Genomic DNA, 17,152 nt, shown 5'->3' on the forward strand with positions numbered 1-17,152 from the left:
TGATGATCTTAAATTGACAGGTCATGACTGACCTACCTTGATAGTAATAAGTTGTACCTTCCCTTCAAGTTATATCAAAATCTCACCTGTCACATCAGCTTTCATGATAATGCTGCCATCACACAGCCCACTGAGCACCGTTAATAACAGTTTCATGTCCTCCTGTGCTGGCCCTACACACAATTATACAAGGGCTGTTTTTGGGTTTAACAGTCATAATTGTAATGTTACCCTCTGGATCAGAGTCTCCCAGTTTTCAAATTGTAAATATCAGACATGTTAGATATTGACACCTTGAAATCCTGTGAGGAGCGGTGGAGGTGGTCATACTAATGTACCATTTAACGGAAGAGTATTGTAGGCGGCGGTGGTTTGTGAGGCCATTAAATACATTGTGACATGTGGACGGAGAATTCTTTTCACTATATTATCACTTTGTTCTGTTCTGCCTTTTCTTAAATGCCTTTGACGTCTCCTTCGTCTGTATCTCGTCTGAACTGTGCTACAGTGTCCTCACAATCTCTTGTGGTTCTGCTCCACTCCAGAGTAAGGACGGAAGGCTCTATTCATCTCTGTATCTAAATTTCAGCATAAATGATCCCTAAAGATAAAACTTTATTTCCAAGTCACCTCCAGCTTGTGCTGTAAAATGTATAAGCCATGCTGATTATAACTTCTCAGCCATGACTTCATTATAGTTTTTTTCTTTTTTCTCCATTTTTTGGTGCAAAACGTAGCACACAAAAGTGCAACCAACTGACAACAACAGTCCGCCCATATGTTGGCTTTTTTTTCTGAAGTCACGTTTGATCATTTGAGTTACTGTGAGATGCCCAGTCCCTGGGAACACCACCCTGAAACCATTTAGTATAAATGCAAAGTGCATTGTCTGGTGTGTTCATTCTTAGGATTAAACACAAAATTTGGTTACGTCTGTAATGTTTTTAAAGTCATTTAAGATTTGAAAAAGTGTGTATCAGGCAATAGTCTGTTATTGAGAGTTTTATAGTTTGATGTATCATGAACTTGTTTGGTGTTTGAACAGCACAGACCCACAATCACGAACTGAAGTCATCATAACTAGAACTAAAGATGCCTTTGTGCTCAGATCAGCAAACTCATGTGAAATGTATCACGATATGAATGTAAGATATTTAAAGTGTTCATATTTAGCATAGGCTTTGATTTCATCACTCCTTCAAGGATGCGTCAAGCTCAGCACAGCAGGGAGTGATGATAATGACTTTCCTCCCTTGACTCACAGGTGGATGCTGCGGTGAAGGTGGGGCTACATGCAAGAGCAGCAAGTGTCAGCAGAGCTCTCAGGAGAGTGGTGAGTCAGCAAAAAGGTGAGTAAAGCCCTAACATCTTAAATACACCATGACCAAAAGGATGCACTGGATATAAAATCCAGTGGGAGAACTATGGCTGGCTATGGCTTACTGTAGGCTGCCTAAACCACTTTATCAGTATTTCTTTCTGCCACAGACCCCGTCCCTAAGGCCCTAAGACCAACCGACAGGAGTCACTGAGGCTACCTTCAGACTAACTGTAGTCCTGCATAAAAACACAGAACCCTCATTAATTTGAATGAGGTGAATTTGGCTACAAAAAGTTTAACCACATACATACAAGCGCACAGTTCTGGTTGATAACTTTGTGACATGAACGCAGTACTGTATATACATAGTTCCGATGGTCATGAAAAAGTCATGGAATATTACAATCACATACTCCGGGTGTGGAAAAGTCATGGAATTGATTCAAAAAATAATCTAAAATTTTGGAAAAGTCATGGATTTTGTTGTGTGTGATGAGATTGTTACAGTCATGTTCATAGATAGCCTTCCACGTAAGGTAACATCACAGCAAATGTATTTTCTGTAGCTGCCAAAGTAAAATAGCTTTAATATGCATTAATGTGTGACGTTTTGTTGACCATCACAAATGTTTCTTCATTTTCTCCCTGGATTTCGACTCTGCAGGGCAGGTGAGGTTTTTTTTTTTTTTTTTTTTTTTTAATCAATATGGGTCCTTGAAAAGTCATGAAGCAGTTTTAAAATGTTGTCATTGAAAATGTGTGGGAACCCTGTATCTACTATTTACCTCCTGATTATCGTGACTAAAGATGAAATATTTATAAGAGAAGAGTTGTGAAGATAAATCGTATCTCGTAGTTTCAGAAACCGCATTTGAGAAGTCTTCAAACTCCTGGATCTGTTGCTCTAACTGAACTTCATATCTGTACCTGAATCAACACGCCCCCACAAACAGGGGTTGATTTTGTTCTGAATGCTTGTTAATAGAGGGAGAAGGTCATGATCCCTACTGACTTCCCAACCGCAAACACTGCCAATTGTGTTCTTTGAGACAGAAAACCAAGCTGAAGGTACAGTTGCCAGGAATCAAACTTGGTAGGTGGGTGTTTTGCTCCTTTGCCAACAGGAAGCCCCTGATCTCTTGGGAAGTAACAGCTCCATGTGTTTCTCTGCCTTGAGCAGCGCTTAAGCAGAATGGCTGTGAGAAGCAACCATTACCACATGGCTGACCTGTTCCTGCCGTAGGCCCTGCAGATGGTCGCCTCCCAGCAATATGCACTACTCCCTCCTCACAGACCAGCCCTCTCAGAGGAACGACACATTTATTTGTTCCTGTACAAGGGGTTATCTCCATGTGTGAACACAGAAGCCATTAGAGTGGTGAAGTAGTGAGTCCTAAAATGTGGAAGTCTGTTTGCCTTTTAGCACTTCCGATCCCCTCATCATAAAGTCTATGAGTTTTTTGAATGGGTTTTTTGGTAAAATGCCTTAAATAAGGTCTGTGGTCAACACAGGCTAAAGGTATTTAGAAGTTTTGTTCTGCAACATAAAATAAGTCCACTTAAACCCGATTTTTGAACTTTTATGGTTTTACTTGTCTTAAAAAAGGCGGTTGCTAATAAGTGGCTAAATGGGATAACAGTTATTGTCGGGGACGTCAGACGTCATCACAGCGGACACAGAAACTCATTAACCCACATGTCCGCCTTTACAGCTTTACAGAGTTGCGCTCGAACTTTTAGATTTATCTGTTTATAATATTTTTTGATCGTGCTTTAAGATGTAGTTGTGACGTTTAAGTCGTGCGACCGCGATGTAGTTCGCGTAAAGCCTAACAATAGCTTTTAGCTTTTTGCGATTTCATTTACGTTTCAAAACATACAAAATTGGTGCTCATCTGTGAAGATTATCATGCTGAAGAAAAAGTATCATAAACTCCAGTGCATTACTTAAACCTGCATTCTTTCTAATTACCAAGAGAAGGCGACTCCACTTACTACAAAGAAAGTCTGATTGTATAGAAGTCTATGAGTAAATGAACCTACTTCTCACTTTGTGAACATTTTCCGAAAGGTCTCAGTCACTAGGTTCAAGTCTTCTTGAATTCAGCATGACGTTCATTTTGTAAATGACGGTCCCATGTAGAGTAAGATAGATGATAATGCAGGCTGTGCATTATGGTATGCTACCTTGTGATTAACAAGTTACTACCATGGCAGTGTCCTTGGTTTGTCAAGTAGCTCCACCCCTCGATCCCTCCCAGCGCCACCCTCTCATCCAAATAGAGTCACTTCTGGCTCCACAAACAAAACAAGATGATGACGTCCAAAATGCCAAACCTTAGGTTTCAAAACAGTAGTCCAAAAACTAGTGAGTGACATCACGGTCAGCTATGTCCATTTCTTTTTTTCAGATTATGCTTCGGTCCAAGGGGCTCTATCACAGATCTGCAAATTCATGTGGTAGTAAAAAGATGATGAAACTGGAAGAGGGTCTGCAGATCTGTTTAAAACATTGAACTGACCACACAGGATCGAGAAAGTCAACAGATTAAGGGCCTGATTACATAATCAGAACAGCAGATAATGAGTTGTACAGTACAACAACACAGTATGTGCATATCCAGGGTGTTCGCTGTGGGCATTCAACATGTTCAGCTTTGATTTTGGAAGCGTTTGGTCAATAAAACGATCATGTAAATGGAGCTTTTTTTTTTTTTTTTTTGCGATGAAATATGTGACGCAAGCAATCATCTTTGTAATCTTACTTGGTTGCACACAACAGGATTACAACAATGTTGGCATCCGTCCGATCTGGTGGTATGATCTCAGTCTGGCAGATGGACCCGAAGAGCCTGGCAAGACACACTGCTGCTGACTTTTGTAGCTCAGCAGAATTGCAGGGGAGAGTTCAAAATCTAGACATGACTCATCTAGCCTAACATCAGGACATGGCGGGGGTCCTGGCAATTTGGGAGGGGGCTCTGTACTAAAATGAAATGATGGAGGAAGACTTAAACTCCTTAAATTTTTTTAACTATAAAGCTACAATAAATGCATCTGAACAGTGTTTTTGGTAGATAATAATATACACGAATACACATGTATACATAATATACCCCATGAAGAAACATTTTATTCATGGATTTTGTCTTGAGCCACTGGCAGGTAGATTACCTGTCATGTTTAATGCAAACTGAAGCGACTCTCAGATGCTCCCTCTCTCTCTCTCTCTCTCTCTCTCTCTCTCTCTCTCTCTCTCTTCTCTCTCTCTTCTCTCTCGCTCTCTCTCTCTCTCTTTTTGGACAGTTTTTATGTTAAGCTAAGCTATAACCAGCTTCTGGCTGTTGCTTCAAATTAATTGTTTCATTTCATTTTCAGCAAGAAAGTGAACAAGTGTACTTCCCAAAATGCAGAAGTATTCCTATTAGCATTACAATTGATTTGTGATGTTTTTAGCATAGTTTAATAATTTTCTTTAAAAGGAGTTGAAGAAGTAAATCTGTGAAGCTTTATCATCACAGTGACCATGGGTATTCATTCATGTAATCTAAACTAAGCCCTCGAAGCCTTTGACAAAAATGAGCTTACTGTGTTATTTCAGGAGAGCCAGAAATAGCACAGAGAATCTTGGCAAGCACCGATATACAGTACCTGCCATAAATAAACAGACATGAAGACATTTGAACGTTGGAACAGCTTTTCGACTTGGCCGTATGCCTGCATTGAAAAATCCTCTGAGCTCGGGCAGTCAAATGTTCAATATAAACAGATCCACCTGCTGGAGGGTAATCAGCTTTATAAGAGAGGAATAGTTAGGAATACTCCCTTGGATCAGCTTTTCATTTTAGCATAACAAAACGCTGTCTCTCGTAACAGTCTAATATTACAATTCTACACATTCATCATTCATCCAAAGTCAGAATCTCTTTGGAAATATTAAATATCCTGGGACACTCTGGGCTTTGTTCAGTGTTCAGAGACATTTAAGAGTTGGCATGTCGAATTCTTTTGAAGAAATAAAAATTAGAAACATGACACAGTTGTTGTTCCGCATTTCTGTTTTTACATTCTAAGTCCAGTTGCAATAATCACTGTCTTACATTGTATTTGCTGTAAATTCATAGCAGGTAGAATAGGATAAACTGGCCAGTTCTACCTACAGTTACCACTCTGTGTTTCTACTGCCATTTTTTTGCCACCAAAATAGTTCAGGAGCACTCTCCTCTGATGTATTTTATAACAGGGTAAAAAAAACGATCCTACATTTACTATCTCCTGCCTCTCCGTTGTTCTAATTTTAATTTCAATTTCACCATTGGCTATGATGCAGGATGCTAAAAAAATCCTACCAACGGGGAAGTGGATGGATCTACAGGCTGTAAAGAGGCCTGTGAGTGCTGTGATGGACTGTGATGGGAAAGCATTTATCCATCCTCTGCATGGATTCGCAATAACAATGTCAATGTCACGGAATCATATAAATTTGTACGCCCCTTTTCTCACAGGAATAATGACACAAGATTCTGTATACTGGCCGAGACATAAAGAGAAAAGGACGACAGAACAGCTATTGGTGAGTATGAAGCCCCCCAAACATGTCAGAACAGAGAGCTGAGAGACTGTGATAATGCATGTGTGAAAGATAGACACACACACACACACACACACACACACTTCTAAATGAACATTTTTTTCTTTAAACATGTCCTGCTTGTATTAGAAGTCAAATAGTATCTGCAGTACTTTCAAATAGTATCTGCAGTTCACATAAATTTACCACATATATTGTAATTCAGTCCCTCTATTGCTGCTGATGCCTCCAGCTCTGACCTTTAAACGTGTCAGTGAAGTGTCAGCAGCACTCCTTCTGTAGGGGTGAAATCAAATCACGCTGTGCCCTTCATGATTTCACATCTCAGAGCGGCTCCTCTTAAAAAGAAACTTGATTCAGGAGACGCTGTCATGCAGTTGGTTTCTGCCAGAGGAACCATCCATTCATGGAGGGTCACCAAAAGAGGAGGGATTTATTTAAGTGATTACATCAGTGTTTCTGGCAGGTTTCTGTAATGAGAAACTGTAACAGGCTGACATTTATCACTCTTACAGGCTTTTAAAAAGGCTGAGTTCTGGTGTTGGTGAGAAGTGGAAGAAGTATTTAGATCTTTTACATAAGTAAAAGTTGAAGTACGTCAGTGTAAAAATACCCAATTATTATTATTATTATTATTATTATTATTATTATTATCAATATTTGTATTCATTTATTTATTTATTTTTGTTGATCATTAGGCAGCTTTCCAGTAGTGTTCCTGATGTATTCAAAAATTCAAATTTCAGTTGTAGTATTTTTTTGCCTACAAAATGATATTTTCCCTTCCAAAAACCTTATCCCCTTCATGACATGATGTAGCTAGTTCAGTTCAAAAAGTCGCACAATAACCAGCAAACTTAATCAAATCTGAGGTAGACCGGCAGCTCCCAGTGTGCTGTGAGGTAAAATTACAAGGAAAATTGCTGTCAGTAGAGTCTTTTAGCTTTGAAGAGATAGTGGATGAAATGACAGCTTCAGTTTCCCACGGGGCTGTCTTACAGAAAGGTAGAGCTATAAAATAATAGCGTACACTTGAATTGATGTTGATTTATTTTAAGGTGGCCCTGTTTCTGAAAAGCTAACATACATTTTGCTGCTGGGGTCTCCGGCTTCCTCCCACAGTCCAAAGACATGCGGCTTAGGTTGATTGGTGACTCTAAATTGCCCTTAGGTGTGATTGTGAGCGTGTATGGTTGTCTGTCTATATGTGTCGGCCCTGCGATGGTCTGGCGAACTGTCCAGGGTGCACCCCGCCTTCCGCCCGATGACAGCTGGGATTGGCTCCAGCCCCCCCGGTGACCCTTACGAGGACAAGCGGTTACAGAAATTGACTGACTGACTGACATTTTGCTGCTGCTTCCATCTACAGCCACCAGACTCCTTTGACAGAAACAGTCATTTTACTTTGTGAGGATGAGTGCTGTGACCTTCAGCAGTGCTTTTTATTAGCGGTGAAGTGGGATTTTCCCTTAACAAAAAACACAGAAAATATGGACACACCCTTTAAGTTAAAGTGTTCATGGAAAATGGCACATTTTAGAATGATATATATTATATCACTGGACTATAATTAGTGATACTTTTATGTGTACATCACCTAAATGTTGCAGTTGGTAAAGGAGTTAATTAGAATTACTCTAAATACTGCTGGGAATCCTAACCTATACTGTCACATTAATTTATATTTTGCATGAATAATCATAGAATCATAGAATCATATGGAAATACTAATACCTCAAAATTGTACTTTAGTGCAGTACTTGTGTGAATGTGCGTAGTTACATCCCACCACTGCTGGAGAGTACCAGACGTTATCTAGCTGGTGACTGATTATGAAATCATCTTTTCCCCATCATCTCCTCAATATGTTCACAAACACAGAAAAATAACCCCTCTGATCACCCGTTGCTATAGCAACTCCAGCTTGAGCGCTGAGATGCTACAAGGCCATGGATGTCGTTGTGATATCAGGCGTTTGCAGTCAAACAGCACAGTCTGTCTGTGACCAAAAGTACTGGGAGAAAAAACGCATCAGGAAATGGTCAGAGATGGAAATGCAACAAAAAAAAGTTTTCAGGTAAAAGATAAACGGCATGTTTAAACCATGTGATGTGAGGACTGCAGAATGTGTGCATTAATCAGAAGGCAATCTCTGGTGAAGACAAAGAGCCATATGTAGACGCTGAGAGGAGATAAATCACACATTACAGCCACCCCTGACAGGAAGAACTCATCAATTCATTGACCACCAGCTCCATAATTCTGATAGGTAACTCGATCCTTTGCTGTATCTCTTAGATCGTGTGCCACAGAGAGACTTCTCTATCCACAATCCACCATAGAGGAAGAAGTGATCGTTGAAATCGCAGGTTGTCCACTGAACACTTGAGACACGATGAGGAACTGCGGGTCAGTCCTGAAGAACACGACATCCTGGTGACAGATCCCCAGCTGTCTCTTCTGTCCCGGTGCTGAGAGATGACAGCTGAGTCGACGTTGTGCAATAACTACTGCTTGCTTCATTACATCACTGATATCGTCGTGACAGGACACAAAGTGACTGACTGTAAGTGTTGAACACATAAGACATCGCTCTGTGAACACTTTTCAATTGTTCCCAAGCACTTCAGCATAATCTAATCCTGCCTTGTTTCACACTTTAAAATTCTGCCAGTCTGTTGTATATTCAAGCTTGTCTTTGGACAGCCAGTACTGAGCGGTATCTTTAGTGCTTTAATTGCAGTGCATCATCATTAACCTCATAAAAGTGTCTGATCAAGAATCTACTAATTTTGTGAATGAGTTTAGATCGCTCCGATGTATGCAAACAAACCAAAGTTTGACTAAAATATCACTAAGATCTCTTTAAAAAAGTGAATACAGATGAAACTTTTCATGCACATTAAGACTCAATCATCACTTTTTAAAGAAACAGTTCAACAAAAGCTTTTAACGAAAAGATTAACACCACTGTCGTGTCTTCATGAGTCCTAAATGACAGACCCGAACCCTATAGCAGTGGGTCTCAACCTTTTCATGTCAAGGACCCCTAAATTGATACACATTAGGTCACAGACCCCCATTTGATAAGATTTCACTTCAGGGACCACAATCTGAAAAAAATGTGGTTGTTAGATATGATTTGGACCAGAATTCTTTAGTTTTCAATCACAGCTGAGGAGATAACCACGAGGACAGTGAAACCTGATTAGATGATCAGATTAGTCACTCAGGCAAACCTAATAATTAAAATTGCTCTTAGCATGTCAGATACAACATACTGTTCTTGCCCATCTTCCTGTATACAGTGTTTAATAATGTTTCGGATTTATATTTTTGTTTTATTATATTCTACTTGTCACTTATTTGTTTTTTTCCGTATCCTCCTCTGCTAGGTTTGACCTTATTATTATATGTTTCTTTGAGCTTCTTTTTCACCTCAGTGAAAAAGGTATTCATCTTTCCTCTGCTCTGCCTCCAGCTCGCTCAGTGTGTTTTCACCTTACTTTTGCTCTTGTAATCTGACTCTAAGTCAGCCTAATCATGATGCAAGTTACACATGACGCCTGTTCAGCTCTGATGACGAGTTTTCTCTGATCCACTCGGGTTTTATAGACCTGGAACCCGTGGTAACAATAGGACCCCCCCCTGCACCCACTTGACCATGATAAAACATGGGACTGAACCTGTATGGGTCGTGGATCAGTTCTCAGGTCCAAGGGTCCAGCTAGACCTGTGAAGACTTTGACTGTACTTAACATAAAACTACAGCTAGTAGCTGGTTAGCTTACCCAATTATACTGGAAGCAATGGGAAACTCGAAAAAAACTGGTTGTACACTGGTTTTGAACTCGTCTCCAGTATGATAAGATAAGCTAAGCAGCTACTGTCTGCAGATTTCTATTTAGGTCACAGGCATAAGTCTGGTGTCATTATTTTTGTCTTACTTTCAGCAAGAAGGTAAAGAATTGTTTCCCAAAAAAGGCGAACAACTCCTGTAAACACCTTTGAGGTGTAAAATGGAAATCACCTGCGCTATGTCCCATCACATGGTTCCCTGAAGTTGGATTATAAGTTTCCTGAACATGATTTACTGCCCCTTAGAAGTGAGCGCTGTGCTTCAACGCTCTCCTGCCACTCCATCATGAGAGTGACCAAGCCTGGCGAGCACATCATGAACAGCTGAAGAAGCCTGAACTAGATTGGCAGGAGCTGTAGATGGCCAGAATGGCAGCTTGGCTCCTCTCAGTGGTTGCAGATGGCACCCAGCGACACTGAGGTCAACGCTCTGTCTGTGCCCCGCCAAAAATAATAATCCCAGGTGGGAGGCTCCATCTTAACCTGCCTCAGCAGATTTCGGCACATGTGGGTGAGGAGGCAGCAGTGTTCGGAGGAGCGATGCACTCCTGTTTGCAGGACGTGATGGAACTGATACGGCTTTGTCTTTTGTGCCATTTGCTGCTCAGCAGGGACGCAGTTTGAAAATAAAGGACTAGCAGCCCTTATTAGAAAAAACTGATTCCAGTATCTTCAGTAGCAACTGGAGTCCTCTGACCTTTGATTTTATCGTTGTGAACATATGTGGGGCATCGTACAGTATCTGTCACATTGTGGAAAAACCATCTGCTCCCCAGTGTCTCAATCCATGAGCATCCGCCGTTTTCAGTTTTATGTATATGTTTCTCCTTAAGCTTCATTTATGATGTGTGTGGACGTGTGGACCCTTGAGGGTTTGAATAAATCGCAGAATCTTAGAGCGTGATTTCATCTCCACAAACAATCAGAGGCCAGCTGCAGATGCCTGATATATCAGTTTAAAGGGTAAATTCATCCAAATGACAAAAAAAACCCCAACATATTCTCACATACTGCCTGAAATTAAGTCATGCTGATTTGTGTTTAATTTGCCATGGTTTTGAGATATCGCTGAGATTTCTCTCTTCACTGAAGTCCAGGCTGTAATTGACACACATTCAGACACCTTTTAAGGAAAAAGATGTTTCAAAAGTTTCAAAAGCATTAATTTCCCACAGGAAACTAACAGTCCACAGTTTGTTAGACCCCTCCGTCCCACCCTATACAGTACCTGCCACTCGCCGGTGTGTAAAGGGTGCAGCAGTGCGTCGCTATCTGACTCTGACGTCCACTGACCAAACGATGGTACTGGAAGAGTTGGGTTGTGGACTGCTGTTTGACATAAATCATAACGGCATTAAAAACGTCTCTGTGTGTTGGTATCTGATGCCAGGATCCCTGACAAAGTGACGTGTTTTGATGAGTTGGGTGTGAGAACGGGCTTATAAAGATGATAATTCCCTCTAAATATTGCAAATCAAGTTGCAATTGCAAAATCAGAATTGTTCCGTAAATTGTGATAAATTAGTAATACAAAAGACCAAAAGACCTGAAAATAACTTTTTAAAAAAAGGCGGAGGATTCTTAGAAAATTATTTTAAAAAAGGAAAATGTTTTTATATATTTTATGTATTATTATAATGATATTTATTATTTCTTTATTGTGTATTTTAAATAAGGGGACATAACAAAAGTTTATTTTTAAATTTTCATCACTTTATTTCGGTCCATTGTCTTTCTTCTATTTTTTCTTTCGATAAACCAGAAGTCTAAGTAAGTCAGGGGGCTCTCACACATCAATCCAACAAGACACAGTCCTGCAAGCACATGTCCGCATGTATCTAAAGCTCATAAACACATCGCCGGGAATAAACCAGCACAAAGACTATTAGATTTGCCATTTAATATATTACAATAAAATTATTCCTCAAGGCCAGCCGGCAGAGCAGCAGCTTACCATTGGCCAGCTGTTTTTTTTAGTCTGGCCCTGTAAACACATTGGCCCTCACCTCGGTCTGGATAATATCAACTAAATCTCTTGCCCTTTCCTTTGCCTCCCTTTACCTCTTGTATTATACCCGATGCTTTTTATGTGGAGCTCATTGCGTTCCTTTCATTCTTATGATGAATGTTACTGTTACTGCATATTGTGAGAGGAAAAAACAGGGCCCTCTGCCAGCTTTGTGCTGGGCAGCTCTTGGTCAACCTCCAGGGCTGTTTTTAATGTCCACTTGAAGCAGACTACAGTGGAATGAGTATGTAATGGCAGGCAGCATAATAAGGTACAGGTAACTATGCTACTATAGGCGAACTATTATCTCCAGAATGTTGAAACTTTCACACAGCAACTCTTCTTAAATGGATTATTCTCACAACACATCTTTTTATATAATGTGAAATACTAAGGCTCATCTTTAAATTTTACTGCACGGGTTAAAATGGTGGGTAAAGTGACAGCGCAGGTGCATCCTCCACTACTTGCTGGTTTATCAGTCAGAGCCTACAGGCTGCACATCGCACGCTGCTTCTTTAGACCATAAAATACAGTGCATTTTGGGCAGATCTGAATGCGCTCAGATCATCTTTGACCCTTCTCCTCCCGTGTGCGCCGTCCTATCCGCTGTGCGCTCTGGACACTAAACTCCCTCCCCTCCCGCTCCTCTCCTCCTCACCGCGCAGAGCTCGACGCGCACAGGCACAACAGATGGTACGGTACTACAGGCTGCAGGAGCGCAAGAATTTCATGTAGAAGTACTTTTATTTCCAAACTTCACAGGAACGTTTAGTGTAATAGGAGTAGGGGGGGTTCTCCGCGGACAAACTCGACTTTGACAGTCACTGGATCCTACGTTTAGAGGCGGAATTTGGTGCCAAGGTAAGTTGTGATGTTTCTGAATAGACGATCAGATTTCGGAATGAACAAAAAGCACAAAATGCGATGACTTTGAATATTTTTTTCTCCGTTATCGATGCATCTATGTCTATTTATGACACCAACTCCAACCATTTAAGTTTGTTACATAATATTTAACAGAATGAAGAACAATGGATTGATTAGATAGCGCTCTGGCGTCAATTAACCCACCATTGCATCTCATACCTTAAACAAACAAAACATTTCAATGCATTTTTATACCATTTGGGTTGAAGTAAATCTTTTCTTAATATAGGTGCATCACAGATTGCAACAAAATGTCCCAAAACTAATCTAAATATCCATAAAAACGGAGAATGAAGAATTTCTCGAAATTGACACTTAATTGACACCAGTGAGGTGTTTTTGAATGACACTTGGCAAACTTTATAGCTGCAGCATTAATGTGGAATTAAGAATAAATACAAAACATCAGACCTCCTCAGTATTCTGACTTCTTGCAGCATTTTAGTTATTCCAGGAGTTTTTCCAGCACTAAGTCCTCACTGGCTCCACAGGCACACATCTATGTAAATGCTGATGTTGCATCTGTGGGGATGCTGCTGATGCCACAACATTAAGGCATACAAGGATCATTTTTAGTGACTTATGTTTAGCTTGCCACAAAGCCAACTTTTATTGTGAAAAACCATGCAGACACTACCATGTCAAAGGTCAGTGATGCTTTCTGACATTGTCTGTGGTGGTTTTTCATGTCTTGTGAGAAGGGGCTGGGGTTAAAGATGCCTTTAAAAAGGGCAACCTCAGGCCATCGTTGAGCAACTTCATTGGCTGATGATACAATACCTCTGAGTATGAATGCAAGAAATTCAATTATGACTTTGACAAAAAATGAATGCACTTCTTACTCAAGATGTTAGCATATCTCGAGGTTAATGATCACCAAATAGTCTACTACATGCACATTTTTTGTTATGCAAAACACACACACACAGTGATGACCTTTGTAAACATTAAAATTAATTAGCCTTTTGGAAATGTGCCATAATTAGTGTTTTGCATACTGGAAAGGTTCAGTTCACAAGGAATAACTCCATCAGCATGCAGTGAATAGATAAGGTTTTACTGAAACAGCCTGTGAGACACTGACACTAATCTCTCTGAACCCTTGCATGCTCCCTGCCTCAGAAGAACATTAGAGAGCAAACACTCTGACATTTAGGATTTAATAAGACTTAGAATAATCAAGTCTCAATCTGCCTCTTGACATTTATTATTATTAATTTACTATTAAGATAGAAATTCAGGTCTGTACCTTTCAGCTGAGCCACACACTTGGATCTACACAGAGGAAATGTAACCCACTGTGGGAGCCTTTCTATCAGAGGTTAATGCCAGTCATCCATGTGTCACATCCTGGAGGCCCTTTAAGATGAGGGATGCACACTGGGTCACCACTGAGCTGTAGGTAATGATATGTTCAGTCCCAGAAGAGGTTCAGACCTGCGGTGGACCCCAGGTGGCCCCGTGGCAGCAGCAGCTACAGGGAATCGCAGCACACATTACCTCATAACCTCACAATTTGCACACAATTAGATCTCCAGGGAGAGACGCTCGAACTTTGTGCTGTATGTGTTCTTGGTTCTGTGTGAGCTGCTGGCATGATGGAGGAATGTGGAGATGTGAGGATTGCTTTGAAAATGCGACTGCAGATGTGCGAATACTGGTGAAATAATTATGGTGATGTTCTGAATGAATGGAAATAACGGAGGACAGTGGAGTAGGTTCTGCTGTACAAAAATAGCTGTGGGATAAATTTCTGGAAGTCGGCTCATTCAGATTTGTGCATTTCTAGAAGTGCTGCACCAAATACATCCCAGTATGCAATGTTCTTATTACCTTATGCCTTTACTAGTCCTGTGGTGGTTCTCTGCAGTACTCATTGTGCTGTGAATATGTTTCCTTTGTCTCTAAGATATTGCAGATATATTCTTTCTCTTTCTTGCATGTGGCTTTATTGTGCTCATTAAAATTTTTATGGGACCTTTGTGAGTCCGCAGCCAGTAATACTCCAGTGCAGGAGCCACACGACAAACTAACTTCACCATGTGTGCTCTTACATAGCCAAGAGGTGTACTATGCCGACTTGCACTAGATGAAAGCACACACTTAAAAGCAATATTGGGGCATAAATTGGTACATACTGCAGCACAGATATCTGAAGGGCCAGAGAGATTATCCAATATCTGAGATACTCCACTTTTCATTTATCAAAAACACTCTAATAAGCTTGGAGTGTGGATGCAGTGATGCTGTTTGTTTGCCTAACTTTAATGTGCGAGCCTGAGTGGGAGGGTCATTTTCTCTATGGAGAGTGAAGTGCACATTTTGACACTAAAGCACAGGAATCGTCACTAGGAGGAGGCGCTGCTGCTGACATTATTGGAGTGCCAGAGAGGCTCCCAATGTGGTGTTTCATTATATTGTCGCCCAAGTTGGGAGAAAATAAGAATAGCAGGCCTTTGAGTATGAGTGAGGGACCTGTATTATACAAGAGAAGGGAGTTTAATGACTTAAGTCAGAGACAACTTCCCTCAAGTGTAGAAGGGTTAGATCTAAAGTAATGAGATAGGACTGGCTCTCCTTATGAGAACTGTAGTGTGTGGACTGTGAGTGGAGTCTCTTGCTTTGAAGAAGAGAATCAAAAGCATATGGATACTCAGCCACTGCAGAGGTTGACTGTTGTATTGACTTAACATAACCCCCATAAATGCAGAGTTTTTGCCATATAAACAGCGTATTTTTTAATGCCTTTTCTACACTTAACAACCAAAAATGTAAAATGCCAATTGCAGCACAGAGGAAATTGAATAACGTGATACACGCTTACTCATTTCCAAACAGCCTGCAGATGTATTCTGTTTCATAATTGTGATGTCATGCAAACATGAAAATGATTGCTTAATAGTATAAATAGTTTTTTTGCTTTAACTTATTTTGATGAAGTTAATGTTGATTGCACAGTGTAATGGCTGTAGCATAATGACACCATCGGCGTTGAGATTGGTTCCCTATAAGCAGTGGGCAATTTGCTCATATTGTGACACATAGTGGTTTCAAACTGCCCATGGAAAGAATGATCATGTAAGAATTGTCCATTCTTGATGAAAATCTGTTTTCGCAGTCTCATTTTCTCTCTCTAAACACACCCTGTGAAATTACTTTGACTCTCTTCTTATTTTTCGACTGTTGTCTCTTGTCTCTCCCATGCGTATGTATCTCACTGACTGACTCAAGACATCATCAGAATGCACATATTCAATTTGCTGATTAGTATTATGAGAGATGGCGTTTAATGCATGCAACTGGTCAGAGAGTTTCCTGGGTCACCAAACCAGTGCCGTAAGAACTAGAAATGCTGCGGCGGGTAAAATAAAAACTTGCATGTTCTCCCCGTGTCTGCTTGGGTTCTCTCCAGGTTCTCCGGCTTCCTCCCACATTCCAAAGACATGCAGGTCAGGTTAAATGGTGACCTTAAATTGCCCGTAGGTGTGACTGTAAGCGTGAAAGGTTGTCTGTCTGTATATGTCAGCCCTGCGATAGTCTGGCGACCTGTCCAGGGTGTACCCCCCCAACCCCCCGCGACCCTTACGAGGACAATCGGTTACGGACAATGAATGAATGAATAGGTCAAAATTTAACACTTCACAATAATTTATCATTTCTAAGTCTTGGTCCGATAAGGATGGCGTATTGATCTGGATAGGGCTACTGAGTGCTTATTTTACCCCTTTTTCACCAACATGGAACAGTTGTTCTGGTTCCTGCACCTAATTTTGAATCATTCAGAGTATTTTAACCAAAAATAATGTGCTTCAGAACCTGAAAAGTTGGCTCTTAGCTGACACCAAAATTAACAAATTTTGCTCAACCTGAAGTGTGAACTGTGACGACATCAGTGGGCGTTTCATATTCTCCAGGTTGGAAAGAGAGGATGGAAAGGGCAACAATAAAGAAGTCAAGTGAGAATTTGTCAGAAACAAAAGAACATGCAGTGGTCTTGAGAACAGATTCTTCTTGCTTGGTTTTTGGGTAAAAACAAATATCTGTAATAACAGATATAACAGAACAAAAGTTTGCAGTTAATCGGTTTAATCCACCATCTTGCTGCTACTAAACTATTTACTTCTGTTGCGCATTCTGCATTGACCTCCGTTGATAACACATCCTTGATTATAATGGTTACGTGCAAAACTGGTGGAAACATAGGCTTGCTTGGGAACACCAAGGATCCAAGAACCACTAACAGGACCGGTTTAGGAAATAGAGCTGATTCAGAGTAAAAAATGGGCTATCACTGACCTCCGGGGGAGCTGGTATGGAGAGGGATGGCAGGTTAATAACATGGACCCATGATGGACATTTTGTCAACAAGGGGAATGGCGTCTCCGCTCATCAGCCCCTAGACTGCCATCAGGTACGATCTCCTAGGAAAATGAAGGCTTGTTTT

General features: G+C 40.6%; 1 protein-coding gene across 1 annotated transcript in view; it reads left to right on the top strand.

Annotated features, from left to right (window-relative positions):
- The first annotated feature begins 12,288 nt into the window (after window positions 1-12,288).
- The window catches only part of LOC121949076 (caM kinase-like vesicle-associated protein), a 51,125-nt gene continuing 46,261 nt past the window's right edge, over window positions 12,289-17,152 (top strand). The window contains exon 1 of the mRNA XM_042494678.1: window positions 12,289-12,642. The gene's annotated coding sequence lies outside the window, so the exon portion shown is untranslated. The remainder of the gene's footprint in view (window positions 12,643-17,152) is intronic.

Source organism: Plectropomus leopardus, chromosome 2 (assembly GCF_008729295.1).
Source record: "Plectropomus leopardus isolate mb chromosome 2, YSFRI_Pleo_2.0, whole genome shotgun sequence".
Taxonomy (NCBI): domain Eukaryota; kingdom Metazoa; phylum Chordata; class Actinopteri; order Perciformes; family Serranidae; genus Plectropomus; species Plectropomus leopardus.